The sequence below is a fragment of the Coturnix japonica genome, unplaced genomic scaffold (assembly GCF_001577835.2).
Source record: "Coturnix japonica isolate 7356 unplaced genomic scaffold, Coturnix japonica 2.1 chrUnrandom846, whole genome shotgun sequence".
Taxonomy (NCBI): domain Eukaryota; kingdom Metazoa; phylum Chordata; class Aves; order Galliformes; family Phasianidae; genus Coturnix; species Coturnix japonica.
In genome coordinates this window covers 7,915-13,550 of record NW_015440201.1, presented here as the reverse complement: position 1 = coordinate 13,550, position 5,636 = coordinate 7,915, and positions in this window count along the sequence as shown.

The window sequence follows — 5,636 nt, the reverse complement described above, 5'->3', positions numbered from 1 at the left end:
TCTCTTTACAGCCTATGCCCTCGCGCCACCCTTGACCCCCCACCCCTCTCACCCCTCTCCTATCTCAACCCCCCCCCAAGAGCCCCCCCTCGTTATCTCCGAAACCCCCCCAGGACCCCCAAACCCCCCCTTATCTCAACCTCCCCTTTCTCATCCCCTCCCCCAGGACGCCAGACCCCCCACTTATTCAAGCCCCCCCACCCCCGTTATCACCCCCCCCTTATAGTTCACCCCCTCCTTATCTCACCTCCCCCCCCTTATCCCCCCCCCCTTATCACCCCCTCCTTATCTACCCCCCCTCCTTATCTCTTCAGCCGCCTTATCTCTCCCCTCCCTATCCCACCCCCCTCAGACCCCTCACCACCCCTCGCTTATCTCACCCACCCCCCCCCAGGACATCCCTCTTATCTCAACCCCCCAGGACCCCCACTCCCCATTATCGTCACCCCCCTTATCTCACCCCCCCCCTTATCTCACCCCCCCAAGATCCCCACCCCCCCTTATTCACCCCCCCTTATCTTCACCCCCCCCCCAGATCCCCCACCGCCCCCTTATCACCCACCCCCTTATCACTGTCCCCTTATGCTCACCCCCTTATCTCACGCCCCCGGCCCTCTTCATCTTGCTCCCCCCTTATCCACCCCCACTCTTATCTCCCCCCCCTTATATCTCAACCCCCCACTCAATGACCCGTCCCACCCTCCTTATTCAACCCACCCCCCCCCCAGGACACCCCCTTATCTCACCACACCCTCTAGACCCCAACCCCCCCCCTTAATCTCAACCCCCTCCAAGGACCCCCACCCTCCCCCTACTCTCACCCCCATCCGCTCCTTTATCTCCACCCCCCTTATCTAACCCCCCTCTTATCTCACCCCCCTTATCTAACCCCCTCTTATCTCACCCCCCCTTATCTCACACACCCCCCTTCATCCTCACTCCCCCCCTTATCTCACTCCCCCACCCCCAGGAACCCCCACCCTCTCCCCTTATCTCACTCCCCCTTATCTGCAACCCCCCTTATCTCATCCCCCTCCCAGGAACCCTCGACCCCTAATCTCACCCCCCTTATCATCACCCCCTTATCTCATACTCCCGCCCCCTTAATCTCACCCCCCCTTATCTGACCCCCCTTAAATCTGACCCCCGCCCTTATTTGACCCCCCTTATCTGACCCCCCTTATCTCACCCCCCTTATCTCATCCCCCCTTATCTGACCCCCCCTTATCTCACCTCGACTTATCTGCACCCCCTTAATCTCAGCCCATCCCCTTATCTCAGCCCCCCTATCTTCCCCCCCTTATTCACCCCCATCCCCCCTTATCACCCCGCCTATCTCACCGCCCGTCCTTATCTCCCCCATACCCCCTTATCTCACACCCCCTCCTTATCTTCAAAGCCCCCAGGACTGCCCCCTTAATCTCACCCCCCCTTACTGACCGCCCCCCTTATCTCACTCCCCCCCTTATCTCAACCACACTCCTTATCTCACCCCCCCCTTATCTCACCACCCCCCCAGGACCCCCAACGCCCCTCGCTTATCTCACCCCCCCCCCTTATCCTCTCACCCCTTATCTCAACCCCCTTATCACCCCCTTATCTCCCCGTTATCACCCGCGTACGCCCTTATCTCCCCTTATCGCCCATAAGCCCCCACGATCGATGTGTGAGGTGGATCCGACCATTCTCCGCAATCCACCCGGCGCCCGTCGCGGCGGCGCTCCGGTTGCGACAACAACAACGACAACGAGGAGAAGAAGAAGAAGGAGACGGAGAAACGGAAAGAAGCGAACCGGAAGCGTTCGGGATTGGAGCGAGTGATGGTGGAAATGCTGCGGGTAACGGGAACGCTGCTCGGATAAACGCTGCGGGAAACGCAGGTAGATACCTGGGAACGGCCCAGAACAGGCTGAGGGAGATGGGGCATGAGAGGGACGTGCGCAACGGCAGATCAACGCCGCGTGCCTGCAGGGTAGAGGGACGGGGATTGGGTTGAGAGTAGGGGAAATGGGGCGGGGATAAGGGGGATTGGGGGTGGTGATTGGGTGAGTACGGGGGAGGGGGCGGGGGTAAGGGAAAGGGGCGCGGGCTTAAGGGGAGAGGGAGGGGCCTTAAGAGGGGAGGGGCGGGGCCTAAGGGGAGAGGGTGAGGGGCTAAGGGGTGAGGGGAGTGGTGATTGGGTGAGAAGGGGAAGGGGCGGGATGAAGGGGAATGGGGGGCGGTGTATTGGGTTGAGGGAGGGGAGGGGGAGGGGATAAGGGAAAGGGCGGGGCTAAAGTGAGGGGGAGGGCTAAGGAGATGATGGGGCGGGGCTTAAGGTGGTTGGGGGCGGGGCTTTAGTGGGGATGAGGGATTGTGCTTATTGGGTGGGAGTATTGAGGGGCGTGTGCAAAGGGGAGAAGGGGGCGGGGCTAAGGGGACGGGGCTTGAAGAGGTGAGGGGGTGGGCTTCTGGGGAATTGGGGGGCAGTGATTGGGTGAGGGGGGAGGGGAGGGATAAAGGGAAAGGGGGCGGAAGCTAAGGGGAGGGGGAGGTGGTGGGATTGGATGAGGGAGTGAGCAGCGGGGCTAAGGGGGGCTGGGGGCAGGGTAAGGTAAGGGAGGGGCTTAAGGTGTGAGGGGAGTGCTGATTGGGTGAGGGAATGATGGGGAGGGCGGGCCCTAAGGGGGGGGCTTAAGGGGAGTGGGCGGGGCTTGTGGGTATGGGGGGAGTTGATTGGGTGAAGGGAGGGAAAGGGGAGGGGATAAGGGAAGAGGGGGCGGAAGCTAAGGGATGGGGGGGGGCTAAAGTTGGTGTTGGGGCGGGGTTAAATGGAGAGGGGCGGGGCTTTTTGTGAGGAATGGGGGTGGTGATTGGGTGAACGGAGGGAAGGGGGCGCGGGATAAGGGGAAAGGGGCGGGCCTAAGTGGTGTTGGGGGCGGGGCTTAGGAAATAGGAAGGTACCCCAATCTGGGTTGAGGGAGTGAGCGGGGCGGGGCTATGGGAAGATTGGGGCGGGGCTAAAGGCGGGCGGAGGGGCTAAGGGGAGAGGGAGGCGGGCTTTAGGGGATGCGGGAGGTGCCTATTGGTGGTGGAGTGAGAGGGCGGGCTATAGATGAGGGGAGGGGCCTTGAGGGGAATGGGGGAGCGTGAATTGGTGAGGGAGGGAGAGGGGCGGGGCTAATGGGAAAGGGGGCGGGGCTAAGGAAAGGGGCGGGGCTAAGGGAGGGGGTGGGGCTAAGGGGTGAGGGAAGTGGTGATTTGGTGAAGAGGGGAAGATTGTGGTGGGGCCTTATGGGGAATGGGGGGCGCGGGTGATTGGGTGAGGGAGGGAAGGGGGAGGGGAAGAAAGAGAAAGGGGCGGGGCTAAGGGGAGAGGGGGCGGGGCTAAGGGGAGATGGGAGGGGCTTGAGGGGTGAGGGTGGTGGTGATTGGGTGAGGGAGTGAGGGGGCGGGGCTAAGGGGAGAAGGGGCGGGGCTTAGAGGGTGAGGGAGGTGCCTATTGGGTGAGGGATTGAGGGGGCGGGGCCAAGGGTGAGGCTAAGGGATGCCCATTACCCCCCACTGACCCCATTGATCCCATTGACCCTATTGACCCTATTGACCCTATTGACCCTATTATTGCCCCTATTATTGCCCCTATTATTGACCCTATATCCCCCCCAGGAGTTCGCCACGCTGACCAAGGAGCTCAGTGTGTGCAGGGAGCAGCTGCTGGAGAGAGAGGAGGAGATCGCTGAGCTCAAAGCGGAGCGGAACAACACCAGGGTCAGGAACCCCATAGAACACATAGAAACCCCATAGAACACATAGAAACCCCATAGAGCCCATAGAAACCCCATAGAGCCCCATAGAACACATAGAAACCCCATAGAACCCATAGAGCCCCATAGAACCCATAGAAACCCCATAGAACACATAGAAACCCCATAGAGCCCATAGAAACCCCATAGCGACCCATAGAGCCCCATAGAGCCCATAGAAACCCCATAGAACCCATAGAAACCCCATAGAGCCCAGAGAAACCCCATAGAACCCCATAGAAACCCCATAGAACCCCATAGAACACATAGAAACCCCATAGAACACATAGAAACCCCATAGAAACCCCATAGAAACCCCATAGAGCCCCATAGAACACATAGAAACCCCATAGAACCCATAGAAACCCCATAGAACACATAGAGCCCCGTAGAGCCCATAGAAACCCCATAGAGCCCATAGAGCCCCATAGAGCCCCATAGAACACATAGAAACCCCATAGAACCCATAGAGCCCCATAGAACACATAGAAACCCCATAGAGCCCATAGAAACCCCATAGAGCCCATAGAAACCCCATAGAACCCATAGAAACCCCATAGCAAACATAGAAACCCCATAGAGCCCATAGACCCCCATAGATGGCCCCACATTGCCCATACTCCCCCATAGACACCCATAGACACCCCACAGACCCCCATAGGCCCCCATAGACACCCCATAGACCCCCATAGACACCCATAGACCATCCACGCCCCACAAAATCCCGCCCACAATCCCGCCCCAATCCCCCCCCATAACCGCACAACAAATCCAAGAAAAAGTATGGAAACTATGCTCCAGCTCCTCCTCCAGCAAAGCTGCCACCCTCTCCAGGCCCCCGCAAGCCGCTCCCGACTATGGGGACATGGGGTCACAACGCCCCATTAGAAACAAACAGCCCAACCCCGATAGACGAAAAATCCAATGCAACCCCCCATAGACCACATAAACCCCCATAGACACCATAGACCACCTTGATAGACCACCCTATAGACCATGCCCATAGACCAAAGTCAACATGTAATAATAGAAACCAAACCCACAGGACCCCAATGTAGACCACCAATAACCCCGCTAATTAACCATCCAGAGCTCCCCATAAATAGACTCTATGCCCATAGGACCCCAACATAGATCCACGCAACCAAGCGTCCCATGAGACCCCCATAGACCACCCCATTTTAGACCCAAGCCGATAGAACCACCCTATAGACCACCAAATCCTGACCCCTATTTTACTGAAAAAAAGAACCGCCGCTGAGCCCAAGCCCCCCCATAGGACCCCATAATAGACCACCTGCAGTATAAAGACCAACCCATCCTAGCAGCCACCAGATCTCCCCATAGACCAGCCCATGAGACCTGTAAACCCAGGTAGACCACGCACAGCCCCCCTTAGACCACCCATAACCCCCCCCCATAGACCCCAGTAACCACCCATAACCCCCATTAGACCACCACAGCCCCCTGCAAAAATAGACCACCATAACCCCCAATAGACCAAAACCCATTAACCCCCAAATCAGGACTTAATCACAAGCCCCGCCATAGAGCACCACACTCCCCATAGGACCCCCATAGACCATCACAGCCCCCCCATAGATCAACAAACCATAAGAACACCCCATAGGCCACAAACTATCCACATGAACCCACGCCCTCATTTAAGAACTCGAGCCCCATAACAACGCCCATAGACCATGTGAAACCACATTGTCCCGCCCACATAGGACCACCCATAGACCCCCATAGACCTGCCCATTATGACCGCCCACAGTATCCAAACCCAACATGCCCCCCATTATGACCGACCACCCTAAACCCGCACCACAGACCCCCCCATAATGTATCCCA